This window comes from Microtus ochrogaster, chromosome 6 (assembly GCF_000317375.1).
Source record: "Microtus ochrogaster isolate Prairie Vole_2 chromosome 6, MicOch1.0, whole genome shotgun sequence".
Lineage (NCBI taxonomy): Eukaryota > Metazoa > Chordata > Mammalia > Rodentia > Cricetidae > Microtus > Microtus ochrogaster.
In genome coordinates, this window is record NC_022013.1 from 85,646,440 (window position 1) to 85,660,137 (window position 13,698).

The window sequence follows — 13,698 nt, forward strand, 5'->3', positions numbered from 1 at the left end:
GGAGTGACAAGAAGAGAAGCATGGAGAAGCTTGCTGCCATGGCACCACTGTCAGGCTATGTGGACGGAGCAACGCTATGGGGTCCCAGCACCCTGGAGGACTGATTGGGTAGCAGCAGGAAGAGCCAGTGATGAGGCAGAGCTGAACACACCTGAGAAGGGACTGGATCACGTTTCCACTAGTTATCTTTTATGAACACAGATTCCAGCCCCTGCCTGTCCTGGCCATTTATATCTTTTAAAACGACTAAGAAAAAACAGTCTTGTTTTCAAAAGAAGATAATCCTTTTATTAGATAAAAGGGTAGGAAGAGAGAGGAATAATTAACACATTAATGTTTTCCACTGCTGGGGATGGAACCCGTCACCCTGAACATGTGGCAATCATTGAAATATAACCCCAAGCCAAAGATCATATTTAATTATGAATAAGTTTTTTGAGCTGGAGTCTCACTGTGAACCTTTGGCGGTCTTCAAACTCGCAGAGATCTACTTGCCTCTGCCTCCTGATGTCTGGATTAAAGACACGTGCCTCCAGGCCTGGTCAGTAATTCTTCAAGAACACATACCGCCTTAGAACAGGTGCAAACAAACCAGGGCCATGCAGGGCAAACTGGGTTCACTTCCTGTTCTCATAAACAGAGTGTTATCATCTAGTTGTTCATGGGTGCTATACAAAGCTCACAAGTATTTACCTCGGCTTTGTAGAAGAATGTGTCTGTCCCTACTGTAGAGTAACGACACATGGTAGCATCATTAATTAGAATCATCAGCACTGACTGTGCCTTGGGTTCCATAATATTCTATAATCTGTATTTGATAGACAGCAGTCTGTATTGCCCTGTATCTATCTAGATGTTCCATGGAAACAGACAAAGAGAAAGTACTTAGCTTTAGAAATCGCTGGAGCACCAGGCCCCAGCCATCGTCACAGCTCAAACTGCTTCCTGCTCCGTGCAGAGGCAATCTGAGCTCGCTAAGGGACTGCTTGGCTCTTCGTGTCCAGTGAGCTAATCATCTCATTAGGAGTGCGGCTGCTCATTTAAGGAACATTTGTGGAGCCCTGACTGACTCAGGTAAGCGAGATTGACTATACTTAAGGAACCCATGATTCAACCAGGCAAATAGACATGTAAAACCTCGTTATGACAGTATTCAATAAAGGCTAATGACAACTGGCACCAGCAAGGTGGCTGACTAGATGTCCCTACTATACCCTGAACGAAGTCAAGGCCACAAATAAACAACTATATTTTGATTTAAAAAAAAAAACAGCTAAATGATGGTGCCAGAGTGTAAACATTCAGGACAAACACATAGTGGGAGGAAGGGCTCACCTGGCCCCAGCATCGCTGCCTAGAACTCTAGTCAAGATAGCTTAGACACACTCCTTCCCACAGGGATGGTAGTCAGGAGGGCTATGCTCACACCTTCACCATCCGGGTCAAATGAAGTCATCACCACAGAGGACCCCTGCAGTCCTTACAGGCACTAGACCATAAGTGGGGTCCCCCTGCTGAGCTACTCCAGAGAAGTCAGCACTATGCACCCCATCCATCACCTGAGCTGACTTGGTGCCCGGCCTCGCAGGGACACAGTGTCTGGCCGAGCCAAGCATCTGTATCACCTGGGGTTGAGCTGATGGTGCAGCTCAGTTAAGGAAAGAGTGATCTATCACTACCTGCCCTCCAGCCCAAGCAGCTGCAGTGCTGTGCTCCCTTGGAACTGAACCCCTGAAATGTGAACTGTTGAAGCCGCCTGTTGTGCTGCATGGTGGAGGAAACGTTGTCCTGCTCCCTGGGCCCTGAGCTTCCAGCCACAGCTCTGTGCTTTCTGGGGCATTGCCAGTGTACCATCACTCCAGGGTCTAGTGACTACCACGTGGCCTCAGCTCAGGGCCTGAGTCACCGCTGTGCGCTATTGACTCTGGATTCCCAGTTACACCTGTGCGCTGGAAGCAGGCTGTTGTGTGCTGTGCACCTCATCCCCAGCCCAGTCAGAGGCACAGACTACAGCCCACAGCTCTAGGTCTAAGCTGCTGGGGTGTGCCTCTGTGCCACCAACAGCTTTGTAGCCAATATGTATTGAACTGTGCCTTAGAGAGTGTGCTGTGCCCAATCCCAGTTACTATCGCAGGTCTGTGGGACCCCGAGCACAGAGTTATGGCTCTAAGCCCCTCTGAACACCCCCAGCCTGGAATCTCAAGCTATTGCAACCACTTGCAGGATGTATCAGACCTGAAACCGCAACTCCTCATTTTAGGGTAAACAACAACACAAAGACTCCAAAAGCAAAAGGGTGGACATTACTATGTTCCCTAACAACCAGCGGGTCAAAGGAAACAAAATGAATGATAGAAAAATATCTTAAAACTGGAAACAGTGGGAAAACTTCCCACCAAAACTGAAAGCAGCTCCAAGCACAGGTTTTAGAGCAATAGATGCCTATATTTAACAGAAGAAAGATCCCTGTCCCAGCCACAGCCTGACATGGTGCCTCAAGGATGAAGAGGAGGAAGAAGGGGGGAGGAGGAGGAGGAGGAAGAGGAGAAGGAAGTGAAAAAGGGAAGGGAAGAGAAGGGAGAGGGGGACGAGGAGGAATCTCCACAGTTAGCAAAAAGAAGGAGAAAGTCAACTTTAGGACAGAAATTAGTTAGAAAAAAGACTATAAAAGTTACAGGGCAAAAACAGACACATTGCTTTAACAACTATAAGCAACTACAGAAAATTCTCAAGTATATTATGTGGGAAGGAGAAGGGAAAAAGAGATTAAAATAGTAATTAAAGTCTCATAACAAAGGAGCCCCAGCATTGGGGTGGTTTCACAGCTGAATTCAAAGGTTTCAAAGAAAAACAATGCTCACACATCTTTAGCTCTTGCAAGAGTTACAGCTACAAGGAACGCCTCACACACGTTTTACAGATTCTGTCATTTTAAGATAGACAAAGACATTGAAGAAAACAACAGGCTATCATCTCTGGTCAATAATAATGTAAAAACCTTCAAGGAGACATTAGTAAACTGAATTCCACATAAAATTTATAAATTATGATCAAGAGAGATTTGTCTCTGGCATGCAAGGCTGTTTCAACCTCTGTAAGTCAATCAATAAGACATTCTATTAATAGACCAAAGGGGGGAAATTCTCACCATCATCCCAATTAAATAATAAGAAGCATTCCATAAAATTCAACAGCATTTTTAATTATAAAAACTCTCCACAGTTTAGTTATAACGTCTGTGGGAAATCCACAGTTAACATACTCAGTGGGGGAAAAAGACAGTGTTTCCTCTAAACTCCCCGATAGACAAGGGTGTCTGTCTTGCCATTTCTACTAACCACAATCCTACAGGTACACACATTATCTTTTGAGAATAAAAAAATGAAAGAAAGAAATGAATAGAAATGATCCCAATCTGAATGGAAGAAGTAAAATTTTCTCCTTTTGGAGATGACGTGGTCCTGTATGTAGGAAGCCCAGATGACTCTGCCAAAGGAACTATCACTGAGTCAAGAGACTTGAGAGATGAGATCAACACAGATCCCACTGACACCAGAGGGAAAGCAAAGGTCTCTTCCCACTACGGCTTTTGAACCCATGTAGGAAGCCTTAGACAATGCAGAAAGAGAAAGAAAAGTGGACTGGCTGGGGAGGAAGAAATAAAACTGTCTTTATTCATAAATGAGAAAATAGGTGAACAGAAACCGGTGGCATTTCTATACATAAATAATGAGGTATTTTAAAAGAAGTAAATCCACTTTAAGATGACAGGAAAATAAAAACTGATTTAGGGATAAATTTCATCCAGAAGATAAAAGACTTATACACCAGAAATTTTAATAATCTATGAAAGAAATGAAAGAGGATTTAAATGAGTAGGAAAGATACTCCAGAATCATGGGTAAAAATAATTAATACTGTTAAAATGTCTATATTACCCCAAATATTATACAGGGTTAATGAAATACCTATCAACATCTCAACAGAATCTTTACAGAAATAGAAAAAAAAAATCCCCAAGCCCTAAGTAGCTAAGCAATTACAAGAAAGAAAAATAAAGTTGGAAAACTCATACTTCCTGATTTAAAATTCTATTGCAAAAGCATAAACAACAACAGTGTGGCCCTGGCATAAAACACACAGACACCAGCAGAACCGAATACTGAGCGTAGAAATAAATCCAAGCATTTATGGTCAACCGATTTTTGTCAAAGGCGTCAAGAAGAGTCAACGGGTGGAAAAGACGATGTCCTCAATAAATCATGGAGCCGGGAAAAGTTGGTTGCCACATTTGAAAGGACAAAACTGGGTCTCACACCATGTGCAAAAACAAACTAAAAATGGATAAAGACTTAAAACTGTGACGTTCTTCCTGGACACTGACCCAAAGCCTTTAGGCTGCTCAGTCATGGGCTGTAAACCCTGAAACTGTTTGCCCAAATAAACCCTTTTTTCTTTCTTCACTGGTTATCTCAGGCATTTTGCGATAGTGATGAAAAGCTAGCACAGAAAATAACTATGCACGTGGTGAGGATTTAAGGACTTCTCTGAGGGGCTTCCGAGAATACCTATGTGGAAAGAGATAGCTATGATTTCACACTACAGGTATAAGTCCGAGTCCATGAAATCTGAGCCACACTTCAGCAGTTTACCACTGTGTGTTAGGGAGACAAAGCCTGTGTGAAATTTGGGCCACGTGAAACCGTTTGGTCCTAGACACTGCTGTTCGACTTACTCAATTAAGGTAAAGTTTATGCTAATCAAGCTTCTTATTGTAAAAGACTAGCTACAGATAGCGAACAGTCTCAACCAAAGAAGCAAATACAGTGTAACTCGAATGTATAACCAACAGAAGCTTCTGAGTTAAAAATGTACCCTACAAGGATGGTCTTCAATAAGATTTCTATCAATGTTTATCCAGCATGGAGATGCTCAACAGACTGCACACATTGCACAGAGACCTTCCACTGTTTATCTAGAAGGCCATTCCTTCTCACAGGTGCAAGAAAAGTCCACTCAGTGACGGCCATGGTGTAGAACCTAAGTTACTCTACATATCGTAACTCCATTCTGCTCAGGGAACCATCCATTCCACAGCTCTAGCACCCAGGTGCCACATCAGAAATTTGAAAGAGAATCCACACACTCAGAATCAGTACATAAAGAGCCTACCATCTCTACTATACAGTCCTGCATCAAAACTGAAAAATATTAATTGAACAATAAAGCAATAGAGTTGAAGAGATTCTTGGAGGGGAGGCCATTGCCTTTCCTAAGGAAAGGATTGCCATGGTGATGGGTGAGAGGCTTTATGTGGCGATGTCTTTTAACTTGGGAGGACTCACCGCCTTCCCAGGGCAGTCTGGAGATTTTCAGACAGCCTTAATTATTAAAAATCTCTTCCTTATATTAAACTTCAATCTTTACAGCATCAACCGAGGGTCACTATCTCTGCCCTCTAGGATTGTACAGGGTAAGAACAAACTCATTGTTCACATGGGCTCGCTTTTCACGTCTTCAGAGGTATTATCATGCCTTCCCTAAGGGTTCTGTTGCTTAGGAACATTCGGTTTCCTTTCTATTGCTCTTTCAAATGTTTGGCTGGTCACTGGAGCTCACAGAAACCCCCTCCCTCTCACCCAAGTGCATGTGTGTGTGTGTGTGTGTGTGTGTGTTTACATGTGCAGTGAGTATGGAAGCCAGAGGTTCATGGTGTTTTCCTCAATTCTCCATCTTATTTTTAAGACAGTCTCTTGTTAAACCTGAATCTTACTGATTCATCTATACTAGATAGCCAGTGATATCCAGGGATCTGCTTGTCTCTGTTCCCCTCAGCTTGGGGTGGTGGTTCCAGATGTGTGCTGTGCATGGTTTGTACATGGGTGCTGGGGATCTGAACTCAAGTCTTCATGCCTTTGAAGCAAGCACTTTATTGACTGAGCCACACTCCCCTGCCTCCCAGCCACTCAGTTTATCACCTTTTCTCTGCTCAATCTTAAGTCAAATAATTTAGCTTTGTCCCTAAAGGAGCGTCCCTTTGCTGGAAGCTTTGGGAGACAAACTCTGTGGCAGTCATTAGTTTAGGGTGGAGGGTGTCCACATTGATTTCAGTGGAGAGGGAGCTGTACCTGCCATTCTTAAAAATCAACTATAGGGATTAGAATCATGGCTTTGGGTTACAGGTATCAATCACTCTGGGACTGGGGTCATCCATGTGGGAAATTGCTCTGTCTAGCCATAATAACAGTTATAGATGCCATGGTTCATGCCAGCATCACTGGTGGTGATATTCAGTGCATATTGTCACATCAGGTGTTGGGACAGTAACATATCCTGAGGGAGCTGGAAGACTTATATCTGGAACCTTCTCAGACACTGTCCCATAGGTCTCCTCCCGTGAAGTGAGTGAGAGCCACAAGCACTTTTACTGAATCTGGGAAGTTCCTCTAGTGAATGTTGGTGGCTCATGGGACTTGCCAATTACACAGCTGGTGTCAGAAGTGAGGTGTGGACTCTTCCCTGTCTTGTGTGTCCTTGAATCCAAACAACCAGAAACCTTGGGCAATGCCACATCCTGGGGACCGTGCCCTCAAACCTAGAGCTCTGTCTGACTTTTGCTGAATTTTATAAGAATATTCCAAGCACCTGCGTGATGGGAAGGAGCTGTGATTTCATTTGACCCGTATTCGCTCAGACAATGCATATAACTTAACAGCTTCAGGGCAGAATGGAAGATATTATAATAATTCATTAATATTCACTTCAGCATAACCAAGAACTAGGAGTGTCAACACATTAAATAAATTGGTCCCAAAGAATAAAAAAGATAACCAATACAGCAAATTAGTAGACAAACAGGATAAGAGGTGCACAGCTGTCCCTCGAGTCAAGAACTACCAGAAATTACATCCATTAACAAAGCAAGGACCGCTGTGAAGGTGTGCTTAGTGATTCAACAAGACCCGCGGCAGGCATCGAGCATGCGACCGGCTCTGAAGTAGAGAAAAGACTGTCAATCTGCCAACCTTAGGACCAGATTAAAGGTTACCTCCCCCACAGCTAGAGTGTAAATACAGCTTCCACAGCAGTTCTTCACTTCCTTCAGAAACCTTATTTATTCCAAGCCTTATTATCACTAATTGTCAAAGACTGGCCGCAGAGACTTTTACAGTCCCGACACTGTGGGCTAGTCTCTGCAGTGGTCAACGGCAACTCTACCAAGGGGCGGGACTAGGAGCCATCTCACTCCTGCTGCAGTGTGGCTGTCACATACCTTCAGAGTAAAGAGGACATCACTGCACTCTATGGAAACTGTGCTTTCTTCCAGCTCCCCGTCATCCTTGGGTCAGGAGTACACGCTCTTGATGTCAGAGACCTCTGATGGTACCCAAACTGGACTTAGGGATTGGCGAGGCATAGAGAGGGTGTCAAGAATCATGTTGTCATGGTAACCTAGAGGCACTTCTCTGATTCTACTCACCACTGACTATGGCCTTGGTTGAATGCAACAAAATCCTATTCCACCCAGTGTCTTCTCCCAGGTCTCCCCACCATTTTGCTTGCTACTTTGCCCCAGGATCTCCCAGGTATTCTTAGTTCTAAACTTATGTATCTGGAGTATTTTTATTCCTATACTTTCCTTGGAGCTTCAGTATGGGTTTCAGGTAGCAAAAGCACATGAAGTGTGTGCTGGATGTGCATTGTGTTAGGGCCTGTTTTTGCACCTCACTCTGTGATCTTCCTTTTCACGGTTGACATCAGGACTATGTGGAGTTGGTAGGGGGCCGGGGAGATGACACTTGATCGACTTGCTTGCTGGGCAAACACAAGGACCTGAGTTCAGACCCTCATCCCCACCTCCCTGGATAAAAATGCCAGGCACTGTGGTAATGCATCTGCAATCCCAGTCTTGGAGAGGCAGAAGCAGTGGATCCCTGAGCTCCCTGGCTGGCCAGTCTAGCCTGATTAGTGAGCTCTGGGTTCAGTGAGAGATACCATCTCAAGAGTAAGGTGGCCAGGGAGTGAGAAAGACAGTGAATTTTGACCTCTGCCCTCAACACCCCCCCCTCCACACACACAGAGGAAAACAAACAAACAAACATGAGACAGAGAATTCCAGGCTCTGTATGAATGGTGGCTGGTTTACTTTGTAGTTCCAGGAACTCATGCGAATCCCTTTCCTGGCACGTTCCTTATGAAAGGCTGACAGGAGCTTGATTTGGGATAAGCAGTGAGGCACGGGGGCTCCATTAGAGTAGGACCCTGACTCTCTTTAGTCTTCAGAGTCCACTTAGCCCATTCTGTGCTTCCTTTGTATGGTTAGCAGAGAATATGTGAATCTAAATCCCCAGTGGTCTTCATTTGCAAATGCTTGGCTGTGTTCTGACCTCCTTGCACTAGCCACGCCCTCTCCTCTCTGCCCTCACCAGGCTACACATCCCTGGGCTCCTGGCACATGGTCACGGTGAGAGGCCAGTGGTCAGTGACACGTCTTGTCAGGAAGGGCTCAGCCAAGACTGAAGAAGGGGTGAGACAAAACTGTGTGTGAGTGTATGAGTATGTGAGTGTATGCAAGTATGTGTATATGTGTGAGTATGTGAGTGTTATGAGTGTGTGTGTGTGAGTGTGTATATGTGTGAGTCTGTGTGTTGTGAGTGTGTGCATGTGTATATATGTGTGAGTGTATGCAAGTATGTGTATATGTGTGAGTATGTGTGAGTATGTGAGTCTGTATGAGTGTGTGTGTGAGTGAGTGTATGCATGAGTTTGCGTGTGAGTGTATGTGTGAGTATGTGAGTGTGTGTGTGTTTGTGTGTGTGTGTGTGTGTGTTAGTGTGGGGAGGGTGAGTGCCCGAGTAGTGTTGGGATGGAGCACAGGCTACACAGGTACTAGCAAAGCATCCTCCACTGAACTAAGGCCCAAAGGCCCACAAATGACTTTTCTATGAAGTCAGCCTTGGAAGGCTTTCAGGAGATCATATGACATTCAGGGTTGGAATGAGCCTTGTCTTGTTTCCCCAGCCTGGTTCCTGACCAATGTCCTTTGAAGCACTTAGTTTAGGGATGTGGTCATAGGGGCATCCTGCTGCCATAAAGCCCACCACTTTCTCCACATTTTTACCTGCAATCTACTTTTACTTTTTTCCCTAAGCAGTGTGGAGTGGAGTCTTATTGAGGTTCCTAGTGACCAGTGCCGTTGGGTATGTTTTCACATGCTCACTGGCCATTTGCGTGTCTTCCACGGAGAAGCTGCCATTAAAGTTCTTTGTCCATCATTTACTTGCTTTTGTTGTTGTGTTTTAGGACAGCTTTATAAGTTCTGAATATTAATAGGGCGTCTCTATTTAGTCATGGCTGGCCTGAAACTCGTTATGCAGACCAGGCTAGCCTTGAAATCATAGAGATCACCTGCTTCTGCCTCCTGAGTGCTGGGATTAAAGGTGTGCGCCACCATGCCTGGCCCGCCCTGAAAAATTTGTCTTCTCATTCTGTCCATTGTTTCCAACCTCTTGGCAGTATCTTCTGATGTGTAAGCACTCTTCATTGTTATGTAACATGTTTCCAGACGCAGATTTTAATTTTTGTACTTATGCCTCAAAATCCTTCCAATATGTGGTTTATTTTGCTCAAGACACTTGTCCAGTACGGACTTTGTTACTTGTAAGCCACTCCCAGACTCTAGCTGGGGAGTGAAAGGCCATTTTCCACACATGTGCCATGGGGTTTCATGGCTGCATCCCTTCTGAGATCAAATAGAACTTATTTCGGGAGGTAATGAGGACAGCGCTTGCTGGGATGCCTTCTGGGTATCACGTGTGGATTAGAGAAACATGATCCCATGGTTCTCACAAGATGGACCAGCTTTGCCGGCATGAAGAACAGGCTTCAGTAATTGGAAGGAAAAGGGAAATTGGGTTGCAGACTGGTTTCTGCCACAGGTACAAGTCCGAGGTAAGGTGACCACAGACGGCCATTCACACACTTTAATAACTTCGCGGAGAGGCTGTGAAACTTCAATGTGGAGTGACAGAAAGGAATGACACACCTAAAACATGTCTTGTATGATAAGATTACATTTCCCTAGGGTTCTAGTTTTGTTTGGACATAAGGTAGGCTGTTGTTGCGTGAGTTTTACATTTTACTAAAATCGGGGAAGAAGTAGTCATTGTTTCTGGGCTGGGACTCGATCATAGCGGCAGAGAATTTGCCTAGTGCACATGAGGCCCTGTTTCACCCACAGAACCAGAAGTAAGTTACTCACTTCTACAGTGCAGAACAAATGCGATCTGAGGTCAGGATGGCAGCCACCCTCTTTTCTTCTTTCCAGAGGCAGGAATAGAACCCGGGACCACACACATGCTCAGCCAGGGCTCTGCCTCTGCCCTTCCCTCCCAGACCCCCTGAGAAAGCCTTAATGGGCCTGTTTTCCCAAAGACCTGCTGACGGGGAGTCACAGGTTAGGGGTTAACCACCCCTTCTTCCTGGGGCTCTTTCTATTGGGGGTGGGTATTGGGCTGAGGAGAGGGAACTGCAAAGGGAGGTTTGGTTTCCCAGTTCAAACTCAGTGCTTTCCCATAGGCCATGAAGGGCACTCCATGGGCTGGCAGATGTCCCAGATACCATAGAGGATGCCAGCTTCTGATAGAATGGGGGCAAAGGTCCATTCTTGCCACATCCAGACCCAGCATAGGGTCTAACAGAGTTCTTCCTATAAACATTCAAATAAGTATCCGATGGTTAAACTTATCCATCAGAAGAGGCCTTTGCCCCATGGGATTTTGGAACACCTTGTTAAAAAGCTCCAAAGGGATCTTAGTCCCTTGCACTGGCACACAGAATGCCATGCTTAGACACATAGGTAATTTTGGAAACATTTGTTCAACGAACATGCAATGATACGGTAGACTCTCTGTCTGTCCTGGAAAGACAAACACATGTGAGACAGACAGGACTCCAGTAGGCAGCCCGTATGTCCTGATATGCCAGAAGTCTTGGTTTTGTGATGATTATCCTGTATTTCATTTGCTTATGGGATCCTAGATTTCTTACTTAAAAAAATAAAACAAACCATTCTAATTCCCAGACTGTGGTGTAGGCAGACACCCTCTCTTCTCAGCTTGGCAGACACACGTGAGAGGTGTATATTGTACAAGAGGTCGCCCTTTACAGTACTAGTCCTGCTAAACTAAGAAACGTCTTCTGGTGAATGTCTTCCTGATACACTCAAGTAATTCATAACTGTGCCGAGATGCAATTCTACACAGAGAACTATGAGCTTTAGTTGGGACAATTTATTAGATTCCATCAGAATGCAACTGAATGGTAAAATGTCGACGAGGAAGCTTGGTCGGAGCTTGACATCCCCATTTCATCAAGGGAGCACATAGTTCTTTTTTTTGTTTCCTGTCATTGGTTGGATTTGAAAAAATATTTGCGATTTTAAAGCACAAAACGAAATAGTATAAAATTGTTGATAGCTTTAGCATCAACCAAATAAAGCAGTCTTCATGGCTCAATTTGAGTATTCAAGTTTTGGAAACAAGTCATCTAAATTAGAATTGAATTTTGTCCAGACTGAATTGTAATCTGCAATCAAGCACTCAATAATTGAAAGAGGAAAACCTTGGATTTTGAGGCTGGTCATGAATTGCAATTATTAAAAACAAAACCTGTAAACAGAGGACCCTGTGATATAAAGGATGAATGTTCAAGCTACATAAAAGATTCAAAGTGAGAGCATCTGTAGTTCTTTTTTATTTTCTGGGAGTTGATGTATATTTTTGTCCCTCCTTGAAAAACATATCCTATTGAAACAAACATATTACAGATTGTGGGGCACACAAATTCCTAATTACTTTTAGCTAAACTGTGATAGTCTGCCAAGAGTAAGGGAAGCTGCAGTTATCAAACTACACAGATAATTTTATATGTTATCACATTTTTAAAAAATCCATATTTTAAGGTCTCAAGGTAAGAGTTGAAAACACTCAGTGTTAAGGATAATACCACTGTCACGGGATTTGTATTAGTTACCTTTGAGGGACAATAACAAAAATACTGTAATCATCCCAGAGCAGAAAGGTTCATTTGAGCTCACAGTTTCAGAGCTTGCAGCCCACAGTCCATTAATGTTGGTAAGGTCAAATATGGTGGAAAGGGTGTGTGGGTGAGCAAGGTTCATCACTCTTTGGGAGTCAGGAAGCAACAGATAGTGATAGGAGACAGAATCTCAAAGCCAGGAGATAGTGGTAGGAGACAGAATCCCAAAGCCCCCTTCAAGGGCACTCCCCAGTGACCTAACTTCCTCCCATTAGACCCACCTGGGAAAGGTCCCACTACCGTTAGCACTGTGGCCTGGGGCCAAGCCTTCCACACATGGATCTTTCAGGGGCATGAGTTATCAGAATCATCACAAAATCCAAGCCCGATAAGACCAAGGCATATCAAAGTACATAAAGCTATAGCTGGAATAATTCTCCTTATTTACTTTAACATTCAGCGAAGCAATCAAGAAGTTTGAACTGTTTTTCTTTAGTGTGCAGAGATATTTTTCATTTCATAAGAATATTTGAGAGTAAATTTTTGCACTTCATCTTGGCCAACAGGCTGAGGAGTGTAGCACAATTAATAAAAATCTAGAGACAGAAATGTGGGTTCCACCGGAAGGTCAGAAAAGCCAAACAGCCAGCCACTGGCTCTTACCTCGACTTCAGTCTGAACTGGCGATCCCGCCTCCAGGAATCTCAGAATGAGATTGTAGAGAGCTGTCTCCTCCTGTCTTATATTCCTCTCTAGGGCTGGGATTAAAGGCATGCACAACTAGTGCCCAGTTTCTATGGCGAACTAGTGTGGCTACTGGGATTAAAGGTGTGTGTCACCACTCCCTGGTCTGTAAGGCTGATCAGTGCGGCTGTTTTACTCTCTGAACTTCAGGCAAGCTTTATTTACTAAAATACAAATGACATATCATTACAGAGGGGTGGCGAGAGTGAATCCCGAGAGGATGGACTGTTTCGGGGGCTCACCAGGGTTCCTAACTTTGTGAGAAAATACTTCAAAATGTTAAGTTGCATGGAACATCCTTTCCATTCTGATAACAATCAATTATATGGTCCCTTTATTCAGGAGAGAGAGAGAGAGAGAGAGCATGTAAGTGACAAAGACAAAGAAGGATGTGCTGCTTGGGTCCTACAGCGCCCTTTCCAAGCACAGGGACACAAGGCAGACAGCTGCTAAAACCATATTAAATAAATTGTTGAGCTTGCAAAAGAATAAGACAAGCTCAGTCAAAGACGCAATTGAGGTCGGGGACTCAAGGGAAGCAGAGTAACACCAGGGGCCTTCCCCAGGCTGCTGCTTGCCAGTCAGGTGCTCTCACAGGCTTTGGTGTTTATGTGGCCTGGGGTGCGGGTGGGGTTGGTATGGGAAGCAGGGGACAGAGCCCCAGAACCATCTAGTATGGACATTTTATTAGGAAATTCTCCTTCTGCAAATGGTCTTCTCACATACTGAGAACACGCTCTTCTTGAAACAACAAACAAACGAACAAACAACCCAGCACCAGGGACAAGAAATTGCCATGAGAATTAGGAATCTTGGTCTGAATCATAGGCAGCCTGATTATCTGGAGTCTCAGGTTCTGGGTGGTCCAAACTATTTCAAGCTGATAATACAATTTAGACTACTCTTAACTGGCAC

At 44.3% G+C, this 13,698-nt stretch overlaps 1 protein-coding gene across 2 annotated transcripts in view; it reads right to left on the minus strand.

The window, feature by feature from the left end:
- Kif26b (kinesin family member 26B) overlaps nt 1–13,698 on the minus strand; it is a 404,164-nt gene that overhangs the window by 17,197 nt on the left and 373,269 nt on the right. The gene's annotated exons all lie outside the window — the stretch shown is intronic.